Source organism: Pristiophorus japonicus, chromosome 20 (genome assembly GCF_044704955.1).
Source record: "Pristiophorus japonicus isolate sPriJap1 chromosome 20, sPriJap1.hap1, whole genome shotgun sequence".
Lineage (NCBI taxonomy): Eukaryota > Metazoa > Chordata > Chondrichthyes > Pristiophoridae > Pristiophorus > Pristiophorus japonicus.
Window position 1 is genome coordinate 83,151,809 of NC_091996.1, and position 17,817 is coordinate 83,169,625.

The following is a 17,817-nucleotide window of genomic DNA, read 5'->3' on the forward strand; positions in this document are numbered from 1 at the left end:
GGGAGTGTGTGTGTGACAGAGAGATACAGGGATATAGAGAGAAACAGAGACTCGGAGAGAAAGTGAGAGAGAGAAGTACAGATGTAAAAGAATGGGTGGGAGGAATGGTTAGGGAGAAAAGGACAAAGAGAAACATTGGGACAAGCAAGAGGAAAATAGACACAACGTTCCCCACATGGACCCGCCCAACTCCCTTCCCTCACACAAGCTCCATTCTCCCCTTCTTGTACCCTCTCCCATCTCCACCCCTACCATTCCTTGTCTCATTTCCTCCACTCGTACTTGCCCCTCTCCCCCACCAGGATCCAGCTCTCTGGCCACAGGATCTCGGCCGCTTCTCCTTGACCTCGACCACCCATTGTACATGCCCCTATCCCATACACAGATCCGAAACTCCCCCTCTCCCCACACTGCTCTCCATCTCACCCACACAACGCCCCCTCTCCCCCACACACGGCCCCCTCTCCCCACACAACTCCTCCTCTCCGCCTACACAACTCCCCCTCTTCCCCCATACAGAGCCATATGCAGATCGGCCTCTTCCCGTCTTCCCCACACAGAGAGAAACCATCAGGCAGTAATAAAGGGCCAGAGAGGTAGAGGCAGAGGGAAACTGAGGTATAGTTGGAGATAAGCAAAGAGACTGATAGATGGAGAGATAGAGATAGGGAGCGAGTAACAGAGATCGAGTGCTAGAATGTGAGCAACATAGAAATAAAAAAGAATAGAGATAGGAATTGAGAAGTACATAAAAGTGAGAGATAGAGATAGAGAATAACAATGAAAGTGAGTTGAAATGGAGAGTAATAGAGAGAAGGACGAAAAGCAATGGGCGATAGTAAGAGAGCTATGAGGAAGAAATAGAAAGGCAGAGAGCTATATAGATGGATGATTAACAGAAAGAGGTAAATATAGAGATAGAGAGAGAGCCACAGAGAGCGGGTTAGAGATGGAGATATAATAAGTAGAGAGAGTAACTGAGAGAGAAAGAGAGAAATAGTGTGATAGTAACAAAGAGTGAAGGGTGAAATGGGGAAGGGCCTGAATTACACGTATGGAAATATAGCGATGGAGAGCAAGTAACGGAGACAGGCAGATATAGCGATGGAGGGAGTAACATAGAGTGAGATGTAGAGATTAGCAGGGATTGACAGAAAGAGGATGGGAGGGATAGAGATGGAGCAAGAGTAACAAGATCCTCAAAGAAAAATCAGAAAGTATGTGAAAAAGACAACAGATACAATAGCTAAAACAAAACACAGATTCAGTGTCTAAAACAAGTCTGGCATTGTCACACACTTCCTACATTTCCGAATTGGAAATGTTCCCTTCGTATTCTCGCACTCGCTGGGCCCAATTCCCTGAAGAGTCCACCTTTCCTCCTCCCGGATGTGCTGATGAATTGCCCTGTCCCTGTCACGCACACACAGGTCCGAAGTGTTACTGTGACAGAACGCAAGGGAAATAAAGAATTGAAGGAAATACACTACAGAGATTGCAATCGAGATAGGAAAATATGGAGAGAGGTAGAGATACAGAGAGATAAACAGAAAGATATTGAGAAACAATAGGGACTAGACTTTCCATTGGGATCGCCGAGCTACCATCCACTTACAACTCATTTAACCACTATTGAGTTTAATGCCCATATTTGATTCAAAATGCAAACTAACGCCTAATTATCACCAATTTATCGCCAGCATAACTTTCGGCACACAGTTAACGCCAAGAATTAGCTGAAACACCCACCCAGATTTTTATTTAATTATCACATCATAAGTCGTGCACCACCCAGAATGTTCATAATGGAAACTAACGCCCAAATACCGCCCAGAATGCCACCAAGCGATACTTTCTGCATTTCGCCCATATACCCCACAAATGTTCGCAAGCCCAAAAAGATGCTCGAAAAAAGCTGCACTCACCTGACCTTAACCCAGCGGTATGGACACCATTTTGTAATATGGAGGACTTTTCATAAAAGGTTGCTTCCAGTCCACGGGAGCTTTCAAGCAATGTGAGAGAGAAAGATAGAAGAAGGGAGACAGAGAGTGACTGAGACTTTGCAATCGTTGGGCTAGGGTTTGACTCCCACAGACTCTCGTCACAAGGCTGAACAGTGCCCCACGCAAAGGAGGGAGATATTCCTCTCAGTAACAGGACTCAGACGGGATTGGATCAGGAACATTTCATTATAACAGATCCATTTCACGAGGAGCAGTAGAAAAATAATTGCCTTAAAAGCTGAGAGCATTCAGGCTGGGGATGGGGTATCAAGGAAGAACAGAGAAAGGGAGATGAAGTGCGAGACATGTGCCTTTGCCCTTTGACCAGGATCAAGAGCTTGAAAAGCACCAACAACAGAATGAATAAACTGAAATAAATGTCATCTATCCAGCTTATATTCCAGAACCATAAATGACTGTACAAAGATAGCTTCATTCACCAGAACCACCCAATGAATCCACACAGCACTTGTTCCATTGATTTTACAAAGAGATGCCTCATTTCCTAATGATTCAGCCTTTTCATCTCCCAGATGAGCGACTGATTTGTCCCTGTCCCACTCACACACACACACACAGGCCTGGGGGTTATTATGACGGTGCAATGGGAACACCATGTTATCTGAAGTCCTGTTAATGTTGAGACCAATAGCTGTAACTGCGGCTCAGCAGTCAGATTCTCCATAAACAGGAGAGGGCAGCTGGCCTGCGGCTACTGGAGGGTGGGCTGTGCAATGTTTGTGTCGCTGCGCTAATGAGCAGCGAATATTCGGGTGGGAAATTGCCCTTCAGGGGTAGTGACCAGCTAAGTCCGGGACTTTCTTCCCCTGGCGCAGAAGTCCCGCCCCGCCACTGAACTGGGCTTGCCAGCCTTCAAAGAAAGTGCAGCGCAATCTCGTGTACTCCACTTTGGAGGCAGTTCCTGGGGTGATACTGGGACAGTGAGGCAAATGCTACGCTGATGCTCCACATAAGGCTGATGCGCTTCATGGCCCTGCCTCTTCGCTTAAAGTTTGTAAGAATAAAAGTGTTTAGTAATGATAATATTGATTCTGTATTTTATATACATAAATGTTAAAAGTGTGGTTTATACAGAAAGACAAATTTGAAGAGACAAAATGGACACCTCTCCAAGTTCATTCCTCCTGGCTGGGCAGAGCCCAAGTTCATGTAAGCATGGCTATGAAACTCACCAAACTAGAAAAGATGTTCATTGGAAAGCCATTAACCTAATCACGGAATGGCACCGGCCCTCCAGACAGACACATGTATGAGGAGATGCCAATCCTGAATGGCCCTGGAACCAAGATCCAATCCTGAGGCTTTCTGAGAAACTATGGCCTTAAGAGATACAAAAACTCAAGCCAAAGATGGCTCTCTCTCATCTCTTTAGCACATGGCAAAGCAGGAACCTTCCTCTACAGACAAAGGAGCAGGCTGTGTGCTTTGCGAGAGGGAAGTAAAGTATTCGTTTTTATACGTTTTTTATCGTAACATCCTTGTATCTGTTGTAACTAAGTGGACCCATAGGATCGCTGAGGGCTGTTATTTTTCTGTTGATATATGCATGTGTATATGTTTAATAAGCTATTCCACATTGTTTTAAAATAATCAGTTTTGCTGTCAATTTAATGGCAGAAATTTAGAAATCTTACAAAATTGGAGGCTCGTCCGGGATCTGACGAGACAGCTTTTGATCATTCTTTTGAACAATTGGAAATTTCGTGCGTTGCGATTCTAACCTGTATTGCGAAGTGTAACCTATAAACTTTTAAATGGATCAGGAGAAGTTGAGTCTTATGGAGCTGTCTTCTCAATAGTTGGTACTATTTAAGTGGGGACCCATCAGTAGTTACATTCAAAAGAATGTAACAGGATGAAGGGATCGGTCATGTACAGAAAACCATCAAAAGATATACATACAGGCTGTCTATGAGGAAAAAGTATATGATACGGTATCTATGAAGGACATACAAAGGGTAAAGGCACAGGGAACAAACATGTGTAAGGGCCAACATGCGTGCTTTGGGGAGTTCATGGCATTTATCCAGGTGAAAATAAATCAAGGAGAACGAAGGCCAAAACTGGTCAATGGTCTTTTGGCATTCTGCACACATTACAGTACTCGGAGAGATGAGAAATTAATGAGGCAAGATGCAAAAGTGCATCATAATTTAAGAAAGGAAAATTCCAAAGCACAAAAAGATACCAGCTTTAAAAGAATTGCAAGTAAAAGAGGTTCCACTAAACGAAAAAGAGATTCAAAATATAAAAGAGCAAAAAGAAGAAATCCTTCAACTTATTAGGCAATTAAAGGAGGAAGAAATAAAGCATTTGAGACAAGAAATTGATTGAGTAAACCAGTGTATTAGGCTATTAGAAGGAGGGGGCGAACAGGTAACTTCATTGCTACAGCACACAGGCTTTCAAATTTAAATGCCACAGCAGCCATCGCTGAAGCGAATGAAAACAAATTAGAGATACAAAAAATATAAATTGGAAAAATTGGGGCTCCAGCAAGAGGTAGAACATGCTAGAGGGTCAATATGGGAAGTCATTAAGAAGCCACATAGGGAGGCAGACCACTCCCACTGCCAATTAGAAATAGCAAGGCTAAAATGTAAGTTAGGGGAGGAGCAGACCCTGGTATCTGCAGTAACACGGGGAGAGATAACAGAAACAACAGAAGGGGACAAGGGGAGACAAATTGGGAAGAGAAAGGCAATTAGTATAATCCCCAGGAGAATGGTGAAGGATGGGATACCTTTGAGACATTAGGCCCAACTGTAGAAGTAGTAACATCTTATATTCCACGTAATGTGCATGGGTACATTACCAGTAACCATACGACTCACTGCCCATATCTGGTGCTGGCTCCACGGCGGGTAGTCATGAGTTGGGGCCCATTAATGATGGGGATGACCCATTGGGGTGAACAAGAGGTGGGCAAATTTCAGGAGAATTCAGCCCGAGTTGGAAGAGAGAGACTTAACACGAGTCCTTCTCTTGGCCTGATTCACTTCCCTAAAAGATAATCTGCCAAGCTCAGTCCTGCAGCCTGGCACAGCAGCCGATGTACTCATGACTGAGATCCTAAACCATTTAGCGATTCAAAATTTAAACTTAGTGGCTCTGCTTAATCAGACGAAACAGCGCTCAGAAGAGACCCCTAGAGCCTTCAGTAATCACATGTATGATAACTATAAACGTTCCCAGAACCAGGCACCCGCAAATGCTACAGCAGGAAAGAATCAGCAATAATTTTAATCAATGTTCCTGACCCAAATCCACTCTCACCTGGGCATAATCATGAGATCCACCAATCAGCGGACAGATAAAGAGACCGGCGCTCAAATAGCCTGGGAGGTGGTAAAAGATCAGTCAAAGGTGAAGTCACCACCCACCGCCAATAAACCAGTGTCAACGGTGCAGGGATCTAGGTGTTACATCTTTAAGGGTAGATCTGTAATTGTAAGAAGGTAGGCCACATAGCAAAAGACTGCAGCAGACCCAGACAGGAACTGGACCCCGGTGCAACGCATAGATACCGAATCCAAGCCCTCTAGGATGGAGCAACGATTGGATCAGTTGATAACCCTCAGACAAACCCAAACTGCTACAGGGGCGGAGGGGAGGGGGGTGCAAAATCATTTACTGGTGCACAAAACGCTGATGCGCACTCGCTAAAGAGAACCCTTCAAGTATCCACCCTATGATGGGGTCCGGCCCCCAAAGATTGGTCGAAATGGGGTTCCAACGTGATAGTAGCGGGAGACCAGTAGTCTTTGCTGTCTTACAAGGAGGCCAGCAGCAGATTTTACTTTTCGGTACTGGCTCAACCGTTACCATCATCGACACCTCATTCCCTGAATGCTATTTAGCGGTGGGCAAGTGTTGTATGACCCTTAAAGGGTTTAATGGTGATACAACACGATGTATACAGGGAAGGCCACTGAATTTCAGTTGGGAGGCCTCACCTGTAAGGTCCCAGCACCTATGCTGATGACCACACCCGACAGAAAGGGAATTGTAGAGTCTGATGTGTTGGATCAGTATGGCATGGTGATAGATTACAATCGGGACTGTGTTTGGATGGGATTAAGAGATAATGCGAGAGGGATAGATATTTGAGATGCTCACTCGGTTTTTGCTATTAAAAAGCCATCTGATTATGATCCTCCGGGAGCAAAAATGAAGCTGTACCAAAACCAACTTAGGAACACCTAGAGGTGTTTGCCACGTGCAAGCATGACTGTGGAAAAATGGCAGGCGAGGAATCTATTGAGGGACCGCTGCCACTCATTTAGTAAACAGTACCCCATCCCAAAGGAGAGTCACCATTACATCCGACACAGCTTAAAATCCCGAGTCGAGCAGGCAGTTCTTAGTACAGCACTTTCACGACCAATTCACCCGCATGGCCAGTTAAAATGCCTGACAGCAGATGGCGACTGAATATTGATTATAGAAAGTTAATTCTGTAACACCAGCCTGTTCACCGGTAGTAAGAGAAACTCCTACCATATTAGCTCAAATTCTTATTGGTTCCAAATATTTCTGACCCTTGACATCGCCAATGGATTCTGGAGTATCCCTGTTAAAGGGGGAAGACCAGTACAATTTCGCGTTCACATATGAGGACCAGAGCTACACCTGGACATGCCTGCCTCAGGGGTTCCACAATGCCCCCACGATATTCCACAAAAAAATTGCTGCAATTTTAAAATACTTTTCCCGTCCGACCTGCTTGCTGCAGTACTTCGATGACCTACTGCTGGCAACTGACAGCATGGAGGAGCATCTGTCCCTTTTGCACGAACTTTTGACATTGTTGGCTCAGGCGGGACTAAAGGTGATCCCCGTGAGGCTCAATTACTAAAAAAATGGGTCACCTTTCAAGGAGTGTCCATTTCTCCAGAGGGATCATCCCCCGACTCTCATAAGGTGGAGATAATACAGCAACTGCCATTACCCACTTCCAAAACAGCAGGATGGCATGGATATTACACACTATAAGGTAACGCACAAAATAAAATTCTTCCCGGTAAACAACAGGAATCTGCCTCAGTATCAGATCGAAGATAATGACCAGGAGATCCGCCGCTGCCATGGGCACCAGCTAATAAGTGACACATGTGGAGAGATCGCACTTTCCCCAAAGGCAGGATCGCAATCGTCACTGCGTTAACTCGATGAGGAGAAAAATAGGGAAATTATACAACAGATAGGAGGCACAGACATTAGTTTGTTGCGTTTTCAGTGAAATAACGGAGTAGGTTATATCACAGGGTCATTTCCAATCTAATTACATTATCTAGTTTAAAGTATTAACTTGGTAAAACGTATTAGGAAGTTCAACTTTCGTAATTCTCATTTAGAACACTAACCTAGCTTAGAATCGCGCAATAGCACGAGGATGGACAGAGCTGACCGAATCCTGGAGAATATGGCTCCCAGAGTGGGCCTGCGGCAGCTGGAGAGGGAACCAACGTGAGGGGGAAAAACGACTTGACCCCCACCTCATCAATGAACCTCTTGCATCTGACCATCACAGTATTGGTAGGAGCGACCATGCATTCCTCGTGGAGACAGAATCCGATTATCCCACTAACATACAGCTCAGCACAGTAACTGTTCCTAGAACCACAGCTGGCGTTTCCTTGGTGCAATATTTCGATTTCAGCTTTAGGAAACAAATGGCCACAAATCACTCAAAGGTGAACGTGACTTTGAACCAGACAGAACAATCTGTGGCAACACAAAGCAGGATGGTCTGGATATTACAGATTCTGAGGTCCTTCAAAAACAAAAATTGTTCCCGATAAACTATAGGAATCTGTCTCAGTATCAAATCGATGATAACGACCAGTAGATCCACCGTTGCCATAACCACCAGGTAGCGAGTGACGCATTTGTAGAGACTGCTCTTTTCCCGAGACAGGATCACAATCATCAGCGCGTTAACTACGAGCAAGAAAATAATACAGATATCATTCACCAGGCAGTAGTTTTGTGCAATTTCAATGAAATTGCAGATTTGTTAATATAACAGGGACATTAACATTCTTCACAAAACCTGAAACGCTCCAAAAATTTGCATCCAGCGATGGAATCTTATTATTTTACCTGAGATAGAGTGTCTGGCAGAAAGGGGTTGTACTCAGGTAGACCAGCAATGAATCGTCAAATAAGCGAATTAACGAGATCTAATTGCACAGACTAAGCTTGTATTCCCTGGAGCATATCATATTAATGGAGATCTATAGAGGTTGTTAAGATGATTAAATTATTTGATCGCATATGTATCAGTAATCTATTATGTTTTATGGTGGAATCCAGAAGAAATGGGAATAACCTTGAACTTAGAACTAAACAAGTGTGATGTCAGGAATCACTTCTCTACAAGAAGATTAGTAGAAACCTGGACTTCACTCCACCAAAATGCTTTTGAGGCTGGGGCTCAAATTGACATTTCAAATTCATACTGCTAGATTTATGATGAACAAGGGTATGAAGAGTCATTGAAACAAGACAGATAGATGCATTTACGATATAGATCAGCCATTATCTATTTGAATGTTGGAACAGGCTGGAAGGGATCAACAATCTGCACCGTATGTTCCTAAATGAAGTAAGGTTAAAAGCAGAAACTGGAGTTTAGAATAGTTACAAAAGTAACCAATCAGGAAGTGAGATCCTCACTTGAAACTGAGTTATAGAAACATAGAAACATTGAAAAATAGGTGCAGGAGTAGGCCATTCGGCCCTTCGAGCTTGCACCACCATTCAATAAGATTATGGCTGATCATTCCCTCAGTACCCCTTTCCTGCTTTCTCTCCATGCCCCTTGATCCCTTTAGCCATAAGGGCCTTATCTAACTCCCTCTTAAATATATCCAATGAACTGGCCCCAACAACTCTCTGCGGCAGGGAATTCCACAGGTTAACAACTCTGAGTGAAGAGGGTTCTCATCATTTCAGTCCTAAATGGCCTACCCCTTATCCTAAGACTGTGGCCCCTGGTTCTGGACTTTCCCAACATCGGGAACATTCTTCCAGCATCTAACCTGTCCAGTCCTGTTAGAATCTTATATGTTTCTATGAGATCCCCTCTCACCCTTCTAAACTCCAGTGTATAAAGGCCCAGTTGATCCAGTCTCTCCTTATATGTCAATCCAGCCATCCCTGGAATCAGTCTGGTGAACCTTCGCTGCACTCCCTCAATAGCAAGAACATCCTTCCTCAGATTAGGAGAACAAAACTGAACACACGGGTCCCCTAGCTATAAAGGCCAACATACCATTTGCCTTCTTCTCCACCTGCTATACCTGCATGCCAACTTTCAATGATTGATGAACCATGACATCAGGTCTCGTTGCACCTCCCCTTTTCCTAATCTGCCGCCACTCAGATAATATTCTGCCTTCGTGTTTATGCCCCCAAAGTGGATAACCTCACATTTATCCACATTATACTGCATCTGCCATGCTTTTGCCCACTCACCTTATCTGTCCAAGTCACCCTGTAGCCTCTTCGCATCCTCCTCATGGCTCACACCGCCAGCCAGTTTAGTGTCATCTGCAAACTTGGAGATATTATACTCAATTCCTTCATCTAAATCATTAATGTGTACTGTAATGAGCTGGGGTCCCAGCACTGAGCCATGCAGCACTCCACTAGTCACTGCCTGCCATTCTGAAAAGGACCCGTTTATCCCGACTCTCTGCTCCCTGTCTGCCGACCAGTTCACTATCCACGTCAGTACATTACCCCCAATACCACGTGCTTTGATTTTGCACGCCAATCTCTTGTGTGGGACCTTGTCAAAAGTCTTTTGTAAGTCCAAATATACCACATCCGCTGGTTCTCCCTTGTCCACTCTGCTAGTTACATCCTCAAAAAATTCCAGAAGATTCGTCAAGCATGATTTCCCTTTCATAAATCCATGTTGACTTGGACCGATCCTGTCACTGCTTTCCAAATGCGCTGCTACTTCATCCTTAATAATTGATTCCAACATTTTCCCCACTACTGATGTCAGGCTAACCAGTCTATCATCACCCGTTTTCTCTCTCCCTCCTTTTTTAAAAAAGTGGTGTTACATTAGCTACCCTCCTATCCATGGGAACTGATCCAGAGTCGATAGACTGATGGAAAATGATCACCAATGCATCCACTATTTCTAGAGCGGAGAAGGAACAGTTGGGAAGTTTACAAATTTGAATTGTAGTGCGCATGCAGTTCGATGTTGGAGTGTTATATTTGATTTTAATGTCCTGTGGTCGGGATCTGCGAAAAAAAAGACATAGGAGTAAGAGGAATGTCTGAGTTGATGATGTCCTTGGAATTGAATAGTGAGATAGCGACACCTAACCCTAACTCTCTGTGGTAATACATTGACGATGTCATTTGTTCAAGGTATTGAGCACTTCTGTGCAATGACACAAATCCACCCTTCCCATCCAATGCTTCTAATGTATATTTTCCACTTTTCTGCTCCTGGTCATTAATATTAAATACTGGATATGAGTCGTGAGACACAGTCGGATTTTCTGCTCCTGGAATAACAATGGTCAATTGTTGGATGAGCCGAGGTACAGTCACGCTAAGCTCCATGCTCGCTAAATGGATATTCAGGGTCACTAAAATTACAAAGGAAAAGAATTACAGTTAATGAAGTTCATTTAATTGGGAATCGCAATAGATGTAACGCTTGTAACAATAGTCATTTACTGCAGTTGCTGGAATAATATGAATGACAATATAATACATCATCCTGGTATATCACAAATGAGCTGAATGCTAGTAAAATAGCACAAATCTTGCTCTTTTCCTCAGATGATGCGAGTTCAGCAGGTTTCAGAAGATACAATCCATGATCGAGTGATTTCCCTATCAAAACACTCCCCTTTCAATCAGTTTGCATCCGAATGAGAAATATGAAGAACGGGACCAGAGATGCACGGATTCCTATCTGGACACAGGAGGAACCGTACCAACTAGGCACGGGATTAATTTCTTAATTCCGATTCATTATTCGAAGTAAAAACTTTAAATAAGCTGAACAATATTAATCAGCAACTCAAACATCAAATTCTAACGTAACTATTCAGAAACAGTGATACTAACTTAGAGTGTTGGAAATTGAGAAAGCTGAACCAGATTAGTTCACCAATGCCTTTGTGATGCATCTATTAGGATTGATTTGTACAACCAAATAACCAGCTGTATTCCGAAAAGGTCATAACGCAAGTGCTGATCTGACATTCTGACTCAGCATTTACAGCAAATTCAGGGAATAGTAATGTAACATGTTGTCTGAAGTAGCATGAAAGAACAATGGGATTTTAATGCAATTGCCTGAAATGTACCTAACAATGAACATTAAGGACGCACCAATCATTGAACTGGCATCAATGACTTCGAGATCACATTAGGGCAGCATGGGCCATTATGAAATAGACTAACGAGAGTAGAAGAATATAGAGCTAATAATGGAAAGGAAGAAAAAAATGAGGCAGAGAAAGAAAAGAAAGAAAAAGAAAGTTATTAACAACGCATTGAAGGAAGTAAGGATGAAAGAGACAGACAATGATTAAAGGAAATCATGCCATTGCTTATTTCGCAACAATAAGTGGAACATGGGACATCATGAAACACACAAAATGAAGAAAGCTGTAAATCAGTAAAAGAAGGAAAGACAGAGAGGAAAGAAAGAACGAACGATGGAAAGAAAGGATGAAAGGAAGATATATAGACAGAGAGGAAGGGAGGAAGTAATGAACGAAGGAAGGCAGGATGTTGGAGGAAGATAAATTAGCGGAAAAGGAAAAATCAAAAAGAGAGATAAAAACAGAAAGAATGAGAAATAAAGGAAAAAGTAAAGTACAATAAAGAAAGAAAGAAAGCAGCAAAGACAGAAAGAACGGAAGGTAGGAAGACAAATGGAGAGAAAGCGAGGAAGAATGAAGGAAAGAAAAAGAGTGAAAGAAAGAAGGAAAGAAACAAAGAAGAAACAAAGGAAATCAATCTAAAAAAAAACATTAAAGTAATGAATCAAGAGAAAAAGGGAGATAAAAATAAAAAATGGGATAAAAAATTAAGAAAGAAAGAAAAGAACGACAAAATTATGAAAGAAAGAAAGGAAGGTAGAAATAAAGTAAGAAAGTAAGAGAATGAAAGAAAGAAGGAAAGAATGAAAGATTAAAGAAATAATGGATGTAAGAAATAAAGAATGAAAGGAAACAAGGAACAAGAAAGGAAGAAAGAATGAAAGGAAGAAAGAAAGAAAATGTTCTAATATCTACACCATTTTTTACAGCAATAAGTGGAACATGGAATATCGGGAAACAGAAAAAAGAGAAAATTGGAAATGAATAAAAAAGAAATAGAGAGTAAGAAAGAAAGACGGGACAGAAACAAAGACAGACAGAAAGGAAGAAATATGGAAAAGAACGATAGAAAGAAAGAAAGAGATTGGTAGAAATAAAGAAGGATAGAAAGAATGAAAGAAGTAAAGTGTGCAATAAATAAGGTAAGAAAAGAAAGGAAATAATTAACGAAGAAAGAAAGAATGGAAGATAGGAAGAAAGAACAAAAGATAGAACGATAGGAAGAAAAAAGAAAATATTGAACGAAGGAACAAAGAAAAGGAAGGAAGGATGGTAGGATGGAAGAGAGAAAGAAGTAAATAATGAAAGAAAGGAAAAATAATGAATGAAAGAAAGATTGAAGAAAGAAAGAAATAGAAAGTAGAGTAGAGTCAAAGGAAGAAAGAAAGAAGGAAAGAAAGAATGATAGAAAATACAATAGATAGATAGAAAGAAGGGAAGAGAGAAAGATAGAAATAAATTAAAGAATGACAGAAAGATAGAGAGAACGATAGAACAAAGATTGATACAAGGAAAGATAGAAAGAAAGAAATATAGAATGGAAGAGAGATTGGAAGAACGAAAGAAAGAAAGAAAGAAAGAAAGAAAGAGGGAAGAAAGAATGAAGGAAAAAAGAAGGAAGGAGTGAAATAAAAGAAGCAAGAAAGACATCTAGAATGAGAGGAAGGAATGAAGTAATGAATGGAGGAAGGCAGGAAGATGGAGGAAGGTAAGTGAGAGAAAAAGGGCTAAAGAAAAATAGAGAGCAAAACAGAAAGAATGAAAAAAGAAAGAGAAAGCGTAAGGGGCAAGAAAGAAAGCAGCAAAGACAGACAGAAAGAAAGGAAGGAAGGAAGACAAATGGAGAGAAAACTAGGAATAATGAAGGAAAGAAAGAAATAGTGAAGGAAAGAAAAAAGATAGATAGAAAGAAAGATAGAACTACATTCAATTATTCAAGCAGCCCATAATAAGCGCGGTATGTCCATGCTCCAACATGTCTGTTCAACTGTATGTCCGAAGGTCCATTTGAGGTTTATCAATGCGTTGACATCCCTCAATCAATTGATGGATCTGTTGTCCTGAATTAGCCTTCTGAAGGACGCTATCCTCTGAAGCTTCACCGTGGCTTGCAGTGGCCACGTGGAATGGCGTTGGTCACGATTGAGATCCCTGTACGTACCTGCTTTAAGCTCAAAACTTCAAAGGATTATTTTTCCAAAACTTCTTAATATCCCCATGTCCTTGCTCTCATCATATCGTGGGAAGGTGTAAACTTCCCGTTCACTGAGCTTAAGTTTACTTTTACATTAATAGAAGCTCTGTCACTGTCTCTCTGTGTATCTCTCTCTCTTGCACTCTCTCTCTGTCTGGCTTTCTCTCATTTCTGTCGCAAACTGTCTCTCTGTTTTCTGTTTCTCTCTTTTATCTGTCTGCCTCTGTGCAATAGAAATCTCCAGAGAAAAATTGAAAATGAACAATATGACAGGTGTAATTTTATTTAGCGGTGTCTGTTTGGTGAGTGGGTTCACTGTTTTGTGGAAGAATTTTTCTTAGTTTATAATACTCTTGTTTTTGGTACTGTACCATGTAAACGTTCAAGCAACAAATTGCCTGCTTAAAACAAAAGATACATTTAGACCCCAGCGTTCGTTGACCCGGAGTCACTGAGATAGGGGAAGTAAGACAATGGGTGGTTGAAAAGGCAAACAGATGTATTAAACGCTTGTACTAATAACAGGAAGATAGTTCCTTGTTTTTCTGCTGATACGAGGAAAATAACCCCACTTGTGTGTGCATATGCTAGTTAATCTTTGACTTACCACAATGTAAAGATAGATTGTCATAGCATTACCATATAGGGTAAGCCGTTACAAAAATGTTAGATAATTGGACAATGGTGTAAGGGGTCGGGCACCCAAAGGTATAATTGTAACTTGGAAACTTCGCTCGGAGAAAAGGTGTGGCGAAGCTGTGGAGTTTCCCCATTTCTCCCAGAGCGCTCTGTACGAATAAACTGTGACGTTTCCCTCACTGTTCTTGGACTCGGTGTGGAATTTATTAACCTTACAATTTGGCGCTCCTTGCAAGGTGAATATGGTCGCTTCGGGTCCCCTAGCCAGTGGAGAGGGATGAATAGTCAAGGTTTGACCATCCAGTCAATTGGGCCCCGGAACAGGGCGACCCCTGAGCCCCAATTCACCAAAGAACAAAACGTCCGTGAACGGTGAGAAAAACCACAGTTGAGCCACGGGTTCGAGTCTAAGCTAGCTTGGTATGAGTGATGTGTGAAAGAAACGAGTGTTCCCCGCCACTTCGATTGTCACAAACTATTTCAGTCACCTAACTTGAGCCGGAATTAAGAGGGCGAATGCCCCACGTAAAGGCCAAGGATTAAGGTCGAAGGGAACATAGAGAGGACAAAGTGGCGACGGAAAAGTGGAACAGTGAGTGAAGTAGGGACTGATCTCCTTGCGACTTTGATTGACACAGGTCGGGACATTGGGGGTCATGTGTAGAACAATTAATGTGGTTGTAGTAAGTTGCGGGTGCAGCTGGAAAAGATCGTAGTGGTTCGTGGAGGCGCCATTTTTAACGAATCGCAAGTGTGTTGAAACACCTCTGATGATAGAGACTGCAAGTCCTGAATGGACTGCTGACAGTAGTAAGACAGTGACGTGAGACTACGATGAGTGCTGAGAATCACAAGTGTAATCAGATACCTCTGATGATAAAGATTGCAAGTCCGCCTGGCAGAAGTGAGTAAGACCAGGCGTACCTCTGACAATCGTGAGACCGTGACGTGAGACTACAATGAGTGGTAAGGAAACGGAGAGGGCCCCGCCTAGGGTCCCTCACCAGACTATACATGACCGAAAGGAGGGATGGGCCCCAACGGGAAAAAAAAAGTGTGAAAGAACAGAGAGAGTGGTGGGAGATGCAGAAACAGAAAGAAAAACCGGGACATTTGAGAGGACCAAAAGCAGCCCTCAAAGCCTGCGTGCTTGACTCCGTTCTAGTTATGAAAAGAAAGGATAAAGATGCAGCCTTGAAAGAAAACAAATTGAACGAAATTGAAAGAAAAAGTGTCTTCGATTGTCTAAATTAACGAAGTTACCGAGAGACCAGCCCTCTGTGTAAAATACCAAAACCTAATTTGAAGAAAGGAGATTTTTAAAAAAGAGGACATAACTTACTAAATACTAGTTGATATTGGCTGTGAAAAAAAAAGATATTGGTTTAATTGAAAAGATTTTTGGCAGAGGTAAAAGACACAATCCATTGAAAATGATTTTGAATTATGAGAACGTTTCATTGAAGTTTGAAAAGATTTCCAGAATAGACGTGTTTATCAAGAAAAGTCCCGAACAGTCTAAACAAGCAGGAGGGTTTTGAAAATAACGAGAAGAGGTCTAAGCGATGCAAACTCAGCACAAAAAGAAAAATTGGGAATTAGAAAATCTTACTGATTTTAAAATTCTTACAGGAAATGTTGGAATGTATACAGCTTGTGTGAAAATTGAAGTTCAGTAAACAAAATAACTATTAAAAATGTGTGGTATCGTTTTAAATCAATTAAAAAAATCTTTGGCAAGCACTTGAATTAGAAGTTAAGGAAAAAATTGAAATTTAATCTAAAATGCTGTCTGTCCTGATGCGAAGGCTTTTATTCTGATGACTTTACTAATGATTTCTGCTGTTTTAACGGATTCCTAATTTCTAAGCAAGTTTTGAAAGCTCAAGGACTTAAAAAAAAAACGAAATTCGGATGATTACGTGAAGTCACATAATGACATCAGGCCTTCTTACAAACCTGTAAAGAAGCTAACACTTTCCATTGACAACTGTTTTATATTGGACATTATTCATTTGGATTTCTTAACTAGCCCATGTAATAATACTCGCCTGATACAAATAATGAAAAAATTATTCGAGGAACATACTTAATAAGGGAATTTAAACTATTAATAGACGCTGAGCTTAACAAAATAATCTGGCCACGAGCGGATGGACATAAAAGCAAGTACTCCGCGCCCTTATGAAACATTGCGAAAATGGGCAGTGCTAAACCACTGGCCTGGGATTAGGGATAAGAGTCGGGGGTAGACAGGGTGATATTCGAGGCCCTAGAGCCGGTATGGGCCAAAACAAAGCAGGACACGGGCCTCGTTGACATAATGCCGGTTAAAGTCCCAGGGCCCGAACATGAGGGACATAGGAGAAAACCCGGCAGAAGGCCTCCTGGGGGCAGTGAAGCTGCACCAGTGGAGAAAGGATGGAAAAGTCACAGCCCCAAACTGCATTAAGCAGACATTACTGCAACTACACCATGGAGTGGCCCCTACAGGCAGGGGACCCATGATGGAGTGGCTCACGAGAAGATTGGTGGTGGTCCAGAATTGGCCGGGATATAGCCAAACACTGTCAGCGCTGTATAACATGTGTGCAACATAACCCTGGCAAGCCGGTTAGGATACGGTTGGCCCATCAACCAAGACCAAGGAAGCCATGGGAAAATATACAGATAGATTTTACCGGGCCACTCCCGGACTCACGGGGGAAAAGATATTGCTTGGTGGTAATTGACCAATTCACTCGGTGGGTGGAAGCGTTCCCCACACGAAATTGTACGGCCACTACAGTGGCCAGGATACTGGCCGAGGAGATCATCCCCAGATGGGGGGTGCCGGTGCAAATGGATTCGGATCAGGGCACCCACTTCACGGGAGGGGTGATAAAGGCAGTATGTAAACTGATGGGGATAAGGCAGAAATTCCACATCACATACCATCCCCAGGGCTCGGGGATGGTAGAACGGATGAATCGAACCCTCATGGTGCCGATTGCAAAGGCAATCTGAGAAACCAGGAGGACCTGGGTTGACATGTTGCACCTCATTCTAAATGAAGTGAAGAGCGATCCCAAACAGGATGACTGGGCTGTCCCCCTATGATCTGCTGACGGGTAGAGCAATGCAACTCCCAGAAGGGATCATTAAAGGGGGTCTGATCTGGGACTGTTAAGGGGATAGGATCAGGCGGTACGTCCTAGAAATGAGCAACGGTCTTAAGGAGATGAGAACGCAGGTCAGGGATAAGCAGCTCTGACAGGACGAGAAATTAGAATCCACCGCCCTCCCAGATGTGCCCCAGGAAGGGACCCGCATAATGGTAAAGGTCATCCCTGGGAAGCCTGGCTTTGCACCAAAATGGATAGGACCGTACAGGTTATGATTCGCGGAGATACGTGTGCCTGTGTTGATATGAGAGGACTGGGGCAGTGGAAACACTGGACCCAGCTTAAGGCTTTTGAGCCTAAAAACTAATGCCTGTAGTATCCACTATTCTTTGATTCGCCCACAGGTCAATATAGACACTAAAAGTAATATATATAGCCATTTTGCCTTTGACTATTTGTTAATATAGATTGGCAAGATGAAA